The sequence below is a fragment of the Rhinopithecus roxellana genome, chromosome 13 (assembly GCF_007565055.1).
Source record: "Rhinopithecus roxellana isolate Shanxi Qingling chromosome 13, ASM756505v1, whole genome shotgun sequence".
Lineage (NCBI taxonomy): Eukaryota > Metazoa > Chordata > Mammalia > Primates > Cercopithecidae > Rhinopithecus > Rhinopithecus roxellana.
This window is the reverse complement of record NC_044561.1, coordinates 103,076,436-103,091,810: the sequence shown is the minus strand read 5'-3', so window position 1 is coordinate 103,091,810 and position 15,375 is coordinate 103,076,436. Positions and strand designations below refer to the sequence as shown.

The 15,375-nt window shown below is 44.7% G+C and overlaps 1 protein-coding gene across 3 annotated transcripts in view; it reads right to left on the bottom strand.

The window, feature by feature from the left end:
- The window catches only part of CSNK2A1 (casein kinase 2 alpha 1), a 66,133-nt gene extending 59,478 nt beyond the window's left edge, over positions 1–6,655 (bottom strand). The window contains exon 1 of one of the 3 annotated variants that reach the window (XM_010361288.2): positions 6,507–6,655. The gene's annotated coding sequence lies outside the window, so the exon portion shown is untranslated. The remainder of the gene's footprint in view (positions 1–6,506) is intronic. The other 2 variants (XM_010361289.2, XM_010361290.2) reach the window with 2 other exon arrangements.
- Positions 6,656–15,375: the final 8,720 nt, after the last annotated feature.

Below are 15,375 nucleotides of genomic sequence, written 5' to 3'. Positions count from 1 at the left end.
TACATGTTTAAAAAAAAAAAAAAAGTACATCTGGGAGCACTCAGTGTAAGAAAACTACCAATTGTCTAGAACCCAATGAAAATACATCCTTTGTTACAATGACAGCAGCTACTTTTCCTTAATAATCCTAGAGGAATTTCTTCATTTGAAAAGCTGGCTGGCCTAGATTTCTCTATAAACTAAATGACATGCTACTTTCGAAATTATCCATCTCAGAAGTTCAAAGAAATTTAGGTATAAGAACACATTAATACTCTCACGAAACAAACCTTATCCAGGTTACCCATGAATTGTGACAAATCAAAATCCAGTTTCTCATTTCAAATCAAGTATCACATTATTTATTACCTTAAAATACTAAGCCCTTACCTAATTCAATGGCAAATCATACTGGTTTTCAGTTTCTTAACTTGTACAAATCATACTGAAATATTTATGCAAAAGCTATCATACAGTTGAATATTACAGACAGTTAACATCTCTCTCTTTTTTTTTTTTTTTTGAGACAGAGTCTCACTCTGTCCCCTAGGCTGGAGTGCATGATCTCGGCAAAACTGCAACCAACCTCCATCTCCCAGGTTCAAGTGATTCTCAGCCTCCTGAGTAGCTGGGACCACAGGCACGCGTCACCACACTCAGTTAATTTTAGTAGAGACGGGGTTTTACCATGTTGGCCAGGCTGGCCTTGAACTCCTGACCTCAAGTGATCCACCCACCTCAGCCTCTCAAAGAGATGGGATTACAGGTGTGAGCCACCAAGCCTGGCCAACAGTAGAAAAGGGTACTCAGGGAACATAGTTAGAAAGTCATGACTCTGCTGGCTGGACCAGGATTCTAGACTAGCTCTAGGGCTGAGATATCTTAGTAGATCAGTTAACCATTCATGTGGCCCAATTTCCCTTACTCTAAACCCAAAGTCAAACATAATCTCTAAAGTCTTTCATGCCCTGAAATGCTAATCTTGTAATCATCTTTCTATTCAGGTAATAACTCAAAAGAAATGGTCTCATTTCCTTCATCCTCTGACTAAAATTTAGTTAATCCATATTTTATGAATCCAACCAATAGGACACTGTTAAAGAACAAAAACAAAAGACTTTTCTTGAAAGCTAGAAACTCCATTCTGTAGTGATGATTCCCAGATCTGACTCTTAAACTCAACAACCTCAACAGACAATGACAGGGAGAAAAGATCTTACAACTTTGAGCTGAGCTGGGGTGGGGTGGGAGGTGTGAGAGAACAGAGAGATAGTTACAAATTCACAAAAATATATCATCCATTTCTATCTCCTCTAAAAAATATGAAATAAGCCTTAAAAGGCTGCCATATAAACCATTATTAAGCCAATAAAAACTAATGAAGAAATTATGTCATTTATCCAAAATATGGAAAAACCACCTATTTACAGGAATCCTATCAATGTCCTAGATCTTCAGAAACTACATTTCACTAAGCTGGTCATCAAGCCCCTTCAAACTGCATCTAAGGACAATAATAATATTCAAACATCAAGAAAGAGGTACAGGTTCCACTCAACACCATTATTCCGTGGAGTCTTCCAGGACTAAGTCATTTTATAGAATCTTTGCTATCTTTGTTCTCTAGAAAATAATATCCCGAAGACTCTGAAATAAAACCAGCAAAATTCCTGTATTTGTTTTCCATTGTGTCGTAACAAATTATCACAAACAAAACAACACAAATTGATTATCTTACAGAAGTCAGCGGGCTTGACTGGATCTCACAAGGGCTAAATGAGGGTATCCAGTGGACTAGTTCCCTGCTGGAAACTCTGGAGAAAATCTGCTTCCACATTCATTCAAGCTATTGGCTGAATTTAGTTCCTTGCAGCTGTAGGACTGAGGTTCCTACTTCCTTGCTGGTTGTCAGCTGGGACTGGCCTTTCCTACTAGAGGCTGCCTGCATTCCCCCTCTCATGCTTTCAATCTGGTCCCCTCCAGTAATGGCAGGCTAAGTCCTTCTCATGCTTCAAATCTCGGACTTCCCCTTCTGCCTCATCTCTGACACCAGCCAGAAAAAGTTCTCTGCTTTTAAGTGCTTATGTGAGTAGAATAAACCCACCCAGAAAATCCAAGATAATCTACCTAAGATCCTTAACTTTAATGAAATCTACATAACACACTCAGGTTCCAGGGTTTATAGAATGGAAATCATAGGGGAGCCATTCTGCTTACAACAGTCTGCCTTCTGGTTTTCAAGGATTCATCTCTCTCTCAAATGCAAAATACATCCATCCCATCAAAAGGTCCCAAAGGTTTCCCATCTAAAGTTTATTTCAAAAGTCCCAAATCTCATTCATCTATTCAGGTGTGGATGAGGTTCTGGGGATAAAACAGTAAGTCCAACTTCTGGGGCACAATTCCTAAGAAAACAAATTCTCAGCTCCGAACATACTATTGTGAGACAGATATAGAATAACAGTTATAAACATTCCAGTTCAAATGGGCAAAATGTAAAAGAAAACAGAGCCACGGGTCCAAAGCAGTTTCAAAATCTAGGGAATCTCCATTCCACTTCAAAGCCTGGGAAAAAGCCTCTCCAGCTTTTAGCTCCACCCCTCTGGGCTCTCCTATCTCCGTCTGAGTCACCCTTCTTTTTTTATGAAAAGCAACACATTCACATGTGAGTAGTTTTATCAGCCTGCTTCCCATCAGTAGAATTTGGGGGGTCCAACAGCCCTATTACTTTCTGTCTCTTTCAATCCAAACGAGAATTGCTTATGTTGGCATAAAATTCTCAAGAACCTGACAGGCTGTGGAAATATTCCACAGGGGTTCACTCCATTAAAGTTCACATTCACAAATAAACCAGGCTGCACATTTAATACTTTGACTGGAAATCTCAGCTAAATATACAAGTTCATCACTTACAAATTTGGCTTTCCATATAACCATAGGATAAAATTCTGCTAAACTTAGTTGCTGCTACGTAACAAGGGTCCCCTTTCTGCCCGTTTCCAATAAGAAAGACCTCACTTCTGTCTGGGCCCTCAGTAGCAGAGTCACTAACATCCATATTGCTATTAAAAGTCTGTCCTAGGCCTTTTCTTTTTTCTTTTTTGACAGGGTCTCACTCTGCCACCCAGGCTGGAGTGCACTGGTGCCATTACCACTCCCTGCAGCCTCGACTTCCTGGGCTCAAGTGATCTTCCTGTGTTCTAGGCCTTTTCTATCATGCCCCTTAAAATTATTCTAACCTTTATCTACTGCCACTTCCATTTTTAGGTAATAGTACCCCACTCCTGGTACCAAAATCTATACTAGTGTTCTACTGCTGCTATAACAAATTACTACAAATGTAGTGGCTAAAAATAACACAAATTTATTACCTCACAGTTACTTAGGTCAGAAGTTGGGTGGGCTTGACTAGCTAGGTCTTCTGCTTAGGGTCTCATGAGGCCAAAAAATCAAGGTGTCTCAAGGTTGCATTCCTTGATGGAATTCACTTTCAAGCTCAATCAGGTTGTTGGCCAAATTCAGGTTCCTTCTGGTTGCAAGACTGAGGTCCCCATTTCTTGCTGGTTGTCAGCCAGGGACTGGTCTTTGCCACTAGACGCTGCCCACATTCCTTCTGATAACTTTTCATGTGGTCCTCTCTAGCAAAGGCAAATGGTATCCTTCTCAAGCTTCAAATCTCTCTGATTTCCTTTTCTGCCCATTTCTCTGACCCCAGTTGGAGAAAGTTCTCTGTTTTTAAGGACTCATGTGATTAGATTGGGCCCACCCAGAAAATCCAGGATAATTTTTCTATTTTAAGATTCTTAACCTTAATTACACCTGCCAAGTTCCTTTTGCCATGTAACATAGGGTAGTTACAGATTCTGGGGATTGAGGTATGGACAACTTGGGAAGAGGGAGATGTAATTCTGCCTACTACAAATCCAACTCCTATGGAAGGGTTTTTTTTTTTTTTTTTTTTTTTTTTGAGAAGGAGTCTTGCTTTGTCGCCCAGGCTGGAGTGCAGTTGTGTGATCTCAGCTCATTGCAAGCTCCGCCTCCCGGGTTCACGCCATTCTCCTGCCTCAGCCTCCCAAGTAGCTGGGACTACAGGCACCCGCCACCATGCCCGGCTAATCTTTTGTATTTTTAGTAGAGATGGGGTTTCACCATGTTAGCCAGGATGGTTTTGATCTCCTGACCTCATGATCCGCCCCCCCTAGGCCTCCCAAAGTGCTGGGATTACAGGCATGAGCCACCGTGCCTGGCCCCTATGGAAGGGATTAAACTCACTTCCTAAAGAAAATCATTCCTTTCTTTAAGAGTGTGTAGTAAAGGTGTACAAATTTTACTTATGTGAAGTAAAGTATATATACATACATGCATGCATATGTCTTTACTTATGTGACACAAAGATTTATGTTCAGAGATAGAGACAATAGTAAAAACAAGGACTCACTCTGGATGAGTGAGTAGGCAAAGGAACTAAACGCGCAGTATGGAAAAGGAGTTGCCACCTGTTTCATCCTCAAACTGCAAGGCACTTCACCCATAACTACTTAGAAACTAACCCATGCTCCTCCTTAAATGTGTATTTCTCTTCTCTGTATTCCACAAAAAAGTACATAACTAGGCATTGTTTTGTTTTTAAAGAAAAGGCATCTCAGGGGGACCTAACTTTGTAATGAGTTGATTAATCAATCTAAGCAAATTTCCAATCTTTCATTCAAGTCATACACCCTCCCCCAACAGCAAACCAAAGCCAAAAATTTCAAAGTCACAGAAGGACAAAAACATGCCCTGCTAAGACTGCAGGTGAACTTTTGAGAATACCACGGAGGAGAACTAGTATTGGTACCGGACTTTCAGCCCCAGGTTCACCAAGCCAGTAAAGCCAAATACAACAAAAACCTACAACTACAAAGATAATATTCTAAAGCCCTGTTTACAGTCAAATTCTTGACCATGAATTTTACCTAGAACAGAAGAGCCCCCAATATACCAGCTAGTCCCTTTACAGTGACAGGTAAAAGCTACTTACTACACTTACTACCTGCCAGACACTGTAGTAAGCACTTGACACAAATTGTCTTATTTACTCCTCTCCATAAACTCCCAAGCTAGAAAATACCATCATCCCCCTTTTACAGACGGGAAAACTGAGGCTTACAGAGTTTAGGTCACACAACTAAGTAGCAATGGCCCTGATATTTGACAACCTAGGCAGTGTGGTTTTTAATCACTGGGCCTATACTGCACTCCTTAGATGGCATGAAGTCTCCAATTCTTGGAAAAATCTTCCCTTCTTAGTTTTCTTTTCTTTTTTTTTCAGACAGAGTCTCGCTCTGTCGCCCAGGCTGGCGTGCAGTGGCGAATCTCAGCTCACTGCCACCTCCGCCTCCCAGGTTCAAGCGATTCTTCTGCCTCAGCCTCCTAAGTAGCTGGGATTACAGGCGACCGCCACCAAGCCCGGCTGATTTTTGTATTTTTAGTAGAGACGGGGTTTCACCGTATTGGTCAGGCTGGTCTCGAACTCCTGACCTCGTGATCCAACCGCTTCGGCCTCCCACAGTGTTGGGATTACAGGCGTGAGCCACCACGCCCGGACTCCCTTTTTAGTTTTCATTTCCTCTCCTCATGTCCCATTCTCGTAGAATTAAACAGTTGAAAAATAATCAAGTCTTCCCAAATAATTTGCCATCTCCTTTTCAGAACTCTTTCCTCCACACAAAGCAATAGTCAAGATGCAACTTCTCCTGACCCTGACTCTGCTTCCCCAAAACAAACTACAGAAGCTCCACCCATCACCTGCTTAATCTAGAAATGTTCCAACACTGCAAAAACACACAACGAAAAACAAAATTGAAAAGTCCTACTCTTTCAAAAGGTCACCAACATATGTATACTCTTAGCCAAGCTTTCTCTCCATACCTCTTTTTCTATTCAGGCTCCTAACTAGTCCTTAACTCCAACTCCAGACGTTCTGCCCCACGTCTTGGTCCCTTCCCACTTTCTCCCCAGCAACTCCGCCTGGGGTTCTCTCCACCTCGCACCCACTCTGCAGGTGGGAAGCTCAGCCCCGCCCAGACGGACCCTAAGAAGGCCCCTACTCCAGCTGCCTAGTTCCGCCGCAGGGTTCACCGCACACTACCCAGCAGGCACCACTCCCTCCGCACCCTCCCCCAGCATCCCACTGCGGCCCCACCCCTCAAGTTCCCTTCCCCCTCTGACGACCCCCTCCTCCAAGTTGTCCCCTAGTCCCCACCCAGTCCGGCCCTTTCCTATGCAATAAGCTGGACTCCGGAAGCCGATTCCCACCCTCGCATCGGCCTCTGCCCCCAAACCTCGCCCTCCGCCCTGGGGGGTGGCCCTGGGCCTCCCAGATGGGCTGCAGGGGCCTCGGTTGGTGTATGTGTGAAGGTGGGGGCAGGGGAAGGCGACGGGCCGCTCGGGAGTCTGCCGGAAGCGTGAGCAGCGGCCGCGCTCCGCTGCCCTATCCTGCGCCCACCCCACCCTCCAACGACCTCGCCTGGCGACTCCCAAGGTACCTGTGGTGGAAGCGGCAGCGGCAGTGGCCGCTCTCCCCTCTGTTCACACAGACAATATGGCGGCGGTGGAGGAGGAGACACACGGCTCGGCCGCCAGCCGCAGGGACCAGAGCGAGGCTGCAGCCGCGGCTGCCGGAAGCGGAAACCCCCTCCTACCAGGAGGCGGAGCGAGACAGCTTCCGACTCCGCCCCCAGAGGAATCTAGCTGAGTGCGGCCATGCTGGGCTGTCCTATTGTAGCCTTAGGGATTCAGTTCTGGCCTAGGGTGCAAAATAGAAGGAATTCCCAACGCGAGGCAGAATAAGGAGACTTGCAATAGTCAAGCGCATTTTATTTCAATAGTGTTAACAAGTGACAACGGAGAGAACGCGAACCTCCCACTAAGTGAACAGTTGGTTTGATCCAAGTTAAGATGGCGGTACCCAGGTTGCCCGCACTTCACCCGGCTGGCCCCTCCTTTCTTGAAAAGAACCATGCGCGACCTGCAGAGCTGTAGAGCCAAGCATTCTGGGAGCTGAAGTCCCTTTTGCTCTGACCCTTCGTTTAAAATTAGGGTTTCAGCAACACTTTCTATTCAAACTTGTAGTTCGGAAGAAGTGAATGAAAGTTGGACCCTAGAAAGGGCCTGGCGCAGGAGTCTGGGAAGTGAGGATACTAGGTCTCAAGAGACCGAGGCCCAATTCCTTCCTCCTACAGAAGTCTTGCCTAGAGCTCTGCGTTCAAAACATAGTGTTTCCTCTTCTATCTGCCTCCCACCCCAGCTCTCCTTTCCCGAGTTACCTCCCCAAAACAGTCACAGAGCACCTTCTACCATGCAAAGCTCATCATGGTCTCCTCGTGATCAAAAATCTCCCATGGACCTCTTTGTGCACCAAAGATAGCCCAAACTCTTCACTTGACGTTCAAAGTCCTCCATAATTTGGCCAAACCCTCCTTTCCAGCCTCCTGTTTTGCCACTCTCGTCTCAAATTCTGGAAGCTTCCACCCACTAAGACTGCAAACAATTCCTGCAACTTAGCTGTGTTGCCTCTCTCGCTTTACACTGGCAGTTACTTCTCTTACTGTCACCCCATGGACTGGATAATTTCCGTACGCCGATTGAACTAATTCAGGGATCCTTTCCTCTTGGGGTCTTCTCTCTGTTGAACTCCCTCAAACCCAGGCACTATCAGTAACCTGAGGACCTCAGTCTGTCTCCTCCATCAGACTGTGAGCCCCCAGTGGACAGAGCTCCATATGATGATCAACCTCTCCTTTGCAGGCCCTGCTAAAAGCTGAAGCGTCTAGGAGTTGCTGAAAGGAGTTCAAGTGTTAGTCTCACCTCTGATGGGACAGAGGTGTGAGCACTGGAATGAGGGTGAGGAGGCCGGGTTATTTCAGTACCAACCATTATCCCTAGCTGTCTCAGAAGAGCTGGTTGTCTCAGGAATAGGCCTCTCCACACTCCACAGCCCTCCTTTCACAGTTTGTCAGCTGACTAGCACCTCTGCTCCCAAAGAGGCATCTCCTGCCCACGTAGGGTTAGGGCCGGTGGTGGCTGCAGACTTATCGTGATGGCCTCAGGGAGGTGGCTGTGGCCTTCTCGGGACCTCATCTGCTAGACAGCTTGTGACATCTGATCCAATTGCCTGGGAACCCATAACAGTTTTTCTCTCGGTATCCTGTAACTGGTGATTCCTCAACTCTGGGCCTCAATTTCCCCACTTGTGGACTGAGGAGGTTATACAAGATAATCCCAAAGTTTCTGGGAAGTCATCTTTCAGGAAATGATACCCTTCTACCTACCTCTTGAATGTATCTTTTTGGCTCTCGTGGCTTTGTTTTTCCCAACTGTATTCACATTTGTTTAACTCACAACAATTCATCATTTGCTATGAGCCAGACGCTGTGCTAGGTACTAGGGATGTGTTATGAGCAAGACATACACCAGGTGCTTACTGGTGGAGCTCACCTTCTAAAGTGAGAAGCAAGTAATGCACAGGTAAACAAATGCATAAACAGAGTAATTTCAGATAGCAATAAGTGCTACGAAAGGAAAAGATAAGTAGCTGTGAAGTATAGAACTTTAGCTTGAGTGGTTCAGAAGGTCCCTTTGAGAAGGAAACAGTAAGTGCAAACATCCCAAGGCAGGAAAGAGCATCACAAGTTTGAAGAAGGAAGCCATGGTGGCTGAAGCACTGCAAATAAAGGGAAGAAGAGGAAGAAATATGGTGGGAGAGGTGGGCAGGGCATTCAGGTAATGATAAGCTGGGTTTTCATCTGAGTGTAATGAGGATATTTCCCATTGCTTAGCCTTCTTGCCTTTCTGATCTCAGCCTCTCTCACAGCATTAGTTCTTCATTCTTCTTCCTAGTTCTGGCCTCTATCTGTGACTTCATTCAGAGGGCTCACCTGGGCACACATATACAACCCTAATACTCATGCAGGACATAATTGAAACACAACTCCTGCCATCTACCAGGCCAACCTCATATAGGTCTTCAGTCTCAAGAGGCTTCCCATCCCGAGTGTTCACCTAGTTGTGGACTTAACATTTATCCTTAACTCTTACTCTTTCCCTGATCCCCCACATCACACCTCTCAGGCTAGTCTTTCTGCAAACAACAGCAGCAGGAGCAACAGTTAAGATGTTGAGAGTAATTGCACTGTGCCACACACTGAATGTTCATCATCTCACTTAATCCTCATGTCAGCCTGATGAGGCAGAAACCAAAAGTATCTCGCTGTACAGATGAGGAGACTCAGGTTCACAGAGATCACAGGCCATGCCCAAGGTCACATGCTGGAGATGGAGCTTGCATTTCAACCTGGGCTATTAGAGTGAGTCTCTCCTCTCTCTGTCTCTCGAGACAGGATCTTGCTCTGTTGTCCAGGCTGGAGTGCAGTGGCATGATCATAGCTCATTGTAACCTTGAACTCCTGTTATTAATCGATCCTCCCACCTTAGCCTCCTGAGTAGCTAGGACTACAGACATGCACCACCATGCCTGGCTCATTTTTAATTTAGTAGTATTTTTTTTTTTTTTTTTTTTTTGAGACGGAGTCTGGCTCTGTCGCCCAGGCTGGAGTGCGGTGGCCGGATCTCAGCTCACTGCAAGCTCCGCCTCCCGGGTTTACGCCATTCTCCTGCCTCTGCCTCCCAAGTAGCTGGGACTACAGGCGCCCGCCTCGTCGCCTGGCTAGTTTTTTGTATTCTTTAGTAGAGACGGGGTTTCACCATATTAGCCAGGGTGGTCTCGATCTCCTGACCTTGTGATCCGCCCGTCTCGGCCTCCCAAAGTGCTGGGATTACAGGCTTGAGCCACCACGCCCGGCCTAGTAGTATTTTTATTACTATTATTATTATTGTACAGATGGGGTCTTGCTATGTTGCCAGGGCTGGTCTTGAACTCCTAGGCTCAAGCAATTCTCCTGCCTTGGCCTCCCAAAGTGCTAGGATTTCAGGCAAAAGTTTTAATCATGCACTAAGAACCTAAGTGTATTAGCTTTCTATTGCTGCTTAACAAAATCACCCCAAAATATAGTGGCTTAAAACAACAATAGTTTATTTTATGTTTGTGTGGATTGGCAGTTTGGACATGTCTCAGCCGGGACAGCTCTCTTCTGCTCCAAGTGGCCTTTCCTGGCTTACTCTTACATTTGCTGTCGGTGAGCAGGTCAGCAAACTGGTTAGAACTCTATGGCCTCATTCACATGTCTGACAGCTGGTTGGGGTTGTTGGCTTGAGTGCCTTGGTTCTCCTCCATATTGCTTCTTCAGTAAGCTAACTCAGGCTTCCTTACGTGATGGCCTCCAAAAGAAAGAAAAAAAAGCAGCAAGATATCTTCAGACCTAGGCTTAGAAATAATATAGTGTCATTTTCACTGTATTATATTGCTCAAAGGCAGTCACATGGCCAGCTCAGATTCAAGGAAAGTAGAAATAGATTCCATTTCTTCATAAGAAAAACATCAAATCATACTGCAAGGAGTCATGTGTATAAGGATGGTGGAATTGTTGTGGCCACCTTTGCAAACATTATATCACATAAGTAACCATAGGCATGGAACTGGTTAAAGAAATTATGGTACAGTCAGACATGGAGCTATTCACAGCAATGAGAGCTAACATTTTTGAGCACTTAATATGTGTCACTGTACAAGATGCTTTACATCTATTAACTCATTTAATCCTCACAACAGCTCTCTGTGACCAGTACATTTTTAACCCCCATTTTAGAGATTAAGTACACCAAGTCTCATAGAGGTTAAACAACTAGTCCAACATCGAACAGCAAGTGACAAAGCCATTGAAAAGAATGAGGACAGTATTATGTCCTGACATAGAAATCTGGCCCTGACATTCTGTTATACAATACAAAGCAAGAGACAAACAGTAGTTTGGTCAGAAAACATTGAAAAAGCACATTTAAAATATTAGGAGATGTGTGGTTTTTTTGTTTTTGTTTTTGTTTTTGAGGTGGAGTTTCACTCTTGTTGCCCAGGCTGGAGTGCAATGGTGCGATCTTGGCTCACTGCAACCTCCGCCTTCCAGGTTCAAGCGATTCTCCTGCCTCAATCTCCCAAGTAGCTGGGATTACAGGTGCCCACCACGCCCAGCTAATTTTTGTATTTTTAGTAGAGATGGGATTTCACCATGTTGGCCAGATTGGTCTTGAACTCCTGACCTCAGGTGATCACCTGTCTTGGCCTTCCAAAGTGCTGGGATTACAGGTGTGAGCCACTGCGCCCGGGTGGAGATGTATGTCATAAAAATTAGTAGAATAAAAATTTTTATGTCTTATAAAAATTAGTAGATGTATATGTCTTATAGTTTTAGATAAATTCAGGAAGAATTTACTGCAAACTATTAATGGAGCTTATCTTTGAAGAGAAGAAAAGGAGAAAACTTTTATTTAAACACCTGTTTGTATTGCTTGAATTTTTTTTTTTTGGGAGAGGGTCTTGCTCTGTTGCCCAGGCTGAAGTGCCATGGTAACAGTCACAGCTCACTGCAGCCTCAACCTCCAGGGCTCAAGCGGTCCTTGCACCTCAGTCTCCCAAGTAGTTGAGGCCACAGGTGTGTGCCACCATGCCTGGCTAATTTATTTTTATATTTTGTGGAGATAGGGTCTCCCCATATTGGCCATGCTGGTCACAAACTCCTGGGTTCAAGTGATCCTCCCGCCTTGGCTTCCCAAAGGGCTGGAATTACAGTAGGCACAAAGCCTGGTCTTCTTTGAATTATTTTACAGCAATCATAAATTTTTATTTCAATACCTTATAAAGAAGAAAATGTTTTTAAAATGTCCTTCAGTTTGGCTCTCACCTACGTCTTTTCCTATTTGGTTTTATTTTTATTGTTTTTTTGTTTTCTTTTTTGATACCACCCCAGTCCAACCCCTTATCAATTCTGGCCCGAAGTTTTGTGGCTACCTTGAGGGCCCTTCCTCTCTCCCTCTGCAGTGCATCCTGCTTGCTGCTGGGGGAAAGTTGATTAACCATCATGTTCCATTTTTGTCTAAGAGTTTTCAATGGTATTGCATTGCCTGCACAGACAGTCCAAACCCTTTGGCCTAGTGTATTGGGTGTTTGAAGTTTGACTCCAACTTGGTTGGATTCCAGCTCTGTCACTTGCTAGCAGTATAAATGTGAACACGTTATTAGATCTCTCCAAGCCTCAATTTCCACATCTTTTTTTAAAAAAATGAAAGAAAAGACCGGACACGGTGGCTCATGCCTGTAGTTCCAGCACTTTGGGAGGCCGAGGTGGGTGGATCACCTGAGGTCAGGAGTTCGAGACCAGCCTGGCCAACATGGCAAAACCTTGTCTCTACTAAAAGTACAAAAATTAGCCGGGCATGGTGGCACATGCCCGTAACCTCAGCTACTCAGGGGCTGAGGCAGGGAGAATTGCTTGAACCTGGGAGGTGGAAGTTGCAGTGAGCCAAGATTGTGCCACTGCACTCCAGCCTGGGTGACAGAGCAAAACTTTGTCTCAAAGGAAAGAAGGAAAGAAAAGAAAGGAAGGAAGGAAGGAAGGAAGGAAGGAAGGAAGGAAGGAAGGAAGGAAGGAAGGAAGGAAAGAAAGAGAGAGAAAGGGAGGGAGGGAGGGGGAGGGAGGAAGGGAAGAAGGAAGGAAGAAAGGAAGGAAGGAAAGAAAGAAAAGGATATAGCATTACATATTTTGTGGCAAATTAGATTACTGTTCAGTGACTGTTCACTTCCTCCCCCAGCCAGGGGCAATTGATACTTTCCTGCTTGGCCATATGGTTTGCTTTGACCAGTGGAATATACATATCAGTGAAAATGTGCAAATTCTAGCCTAGGCCTTAAGAGGTCTTTCTTGTTTTCAATTGGCTGTCTCAGAATTTTCACCTCTGCCTTGAAGGGTGAGCTGTCATTGGTGCCTTACATCTTTTGAAACAGACTTCCAATCAAGGTTGTGGTAGGCAAGTCTGAGATAAGAATAGTTTTTTACTGTTTAGTTTTAGTTTGTATTAATTAAATTATAATTTATCGTTTTTCATGAACTCCATATTTTTGAATGAGAGGAAGCTAAAAAGGTGGGAAGAGAATGCTCTGTCTCAATTTAGGAAAACAGTAGCTTCTGTCCAAACCTCCAGCATCAAACAGGCTAGTCCTAGAAGAATAAAAGACACACATAGTAGATCTGAAATTCAGTCAACCCCAGCAGAGCCCAGCCAAGATCAGCCAAACCCAAATGACTACATATGAGAGAAGGAGAAATCAATGTTTGCTTCTATCAGCACAGAGTCTTGGGGTAGTTTGATATGCAACATTATTATAGGAATAGCCAACTAAAAGATTCACATCATAGGGCTTTTCTTCAGGGTTAAATAAATGAATACAGGAAACACCTTAAAAATAGACTGGCACATAGCAAGGGTGTAATCCATGTGAACTACTCTTATTGGGGGTGCAACTGTGAACAAAAGAAAGCCCCTGTTCTCATGAATCTTACGTTATGTGGAGAGATATATGGAATGGTGGCTGGTGGTGAGTGTTATGGAGGAAAATAAAGCAAAGACCATGAAGTGGGCTCATGCCTGGTGAATTTCAGGAATGGTCAGTAGGTAGGACAGCTGAGCCAAGTGAATGGCTGATCAAGAGGCTAGGCTCTGCTGGGGTTGACTCAAATTCAGGTCAACTACATGTGTCTTTAATTCTTCTTGGATGAACCTGTTTGATTCCGGGGGTTTGTACAGAAGGGAAGACAATGTCTCAGAGGTTCACAAGGGGCTGGATTGTGCACAGCCATGTAGGGCTATTGTGAGGACTTGCTTCTGCTCTGAATGAGGTGGGGAGCTATGGGAGAGTTTTGACCAGATGGAGGGCAGGCTCTGCTATGCATTTTTATAGGATTTGTCCAGCTACTAAGTGTGGACTAAATGGACCAGGAATAAGGGCTGAAGCAGGGAGAAAAGATAAGAAGCTACTGACACAAACCAGGCAAGAGATGGTGATGGTTTGAACCAAAGTTGGACTCCGAGGTTCTTTTCAAAGTAAAATCAAAAGAATTTACTGATAGATTTGGTATGGGGTGTTTGAGAAAAAAAAAATTGAGGATGACTCCAAGGCTTCTGGTCTGAGGAACTGAAAGAAAGAATTTGCCAGTAACTGAGATGAAGAAGGCTGTAGAAGAGAACTTCTCGGGGCAGGTGGAGAAATAGAGGAAGAATTAGCAGTTCCATTTGGGACTTGTTAAATTTAAGTAAGCTATGAGAATTCCAAGTGCAGATGACTAATCAGAAGTTAGATGTATGAATCTGAGCCCAGGAGAGAGGTCCAGGCTGGAGACGTAATTTTGGGGAGTTACTATATACTAAACTGTGTCCTCCCCAAATTTATATATTGAAACCCTAACACCCAATGTGACACTATTTGGAGATAGGACCTTTAAGGAGGTTAAAAAAGATCGTAGAGTGGGCCCCAATTCAACAGGACTGTTGTCCTTACAGGAAGATGAAGAGATATCAGAGCTCATTCTCTCCCCATGCAGGTGCTCAGAGGAAAGGCTGTGTGAGGACACAGCAAGAAGGCAGCTGTTTATAAGCCAGGCAGAGAGCCTTCACCAGACACCCTCCCTGACAGCACCTTGATCTCAGATTTCCAGCCTCTCAGTGAGAGCTTGAACTGTGAGAAAATAAATTTCTGTTGTTTAATCTTCTCAGTCTGTGGTATTTTTTTACGGTAGTTCTAGCAGACTACTACTGAGTCATCAACACGGAAACGGTTTTTAAAGTCATGATGGGCCAGGCGTGGTGGCTCACACCTGTAATCCCAGCACTTTGGGAGGCTGAGGCAGGCAGATCACTTGAAGTCAGGAGTCTGAGACCAGCCTGGCCAACATGGTGAAACTCCATCTCTATTAAAAATACAAAAATTAGTCGTGTGTGGTGGCGTAATCCCAGCCTGTAATCCCCGCTACTCAGGAGGCTGAGGCAGGAGAATTGCTTGAAAGCGGGAGGCGGAGGTTGCAGTGAGCTGAGATCGAGCCACTGCACTCCAGCCTGGGCGACAAGAGTGAAACTGTTTCATAAATAAATAAATAGCCATAAGGCTGGGTGAAATTGCCAAGGGAATGAATGTAGACAGAGAAGGAAGACCAAGGACTGAGCCGTGGGGCATCCAACAGTAAGAGACAAGGAACTAACAAAGGAGCCTGAGAAGGAGGAGCCAGTGGGGTAAGTGTCCTGGGGACCAACTAAAAAAAGTATTTCGTGGAAAGAGTGCTGATCCCCTGATCCCCTGTGTCAGATGCTGCTGAGGGGTCAGAAAAGAAAAGAACAAAGAGCTGATTTACAAAGTGGAGGGCATTGTTTTGACAGGAGAGAGTGTAGGTAGATCGCTGGGAACAAAATCTGATT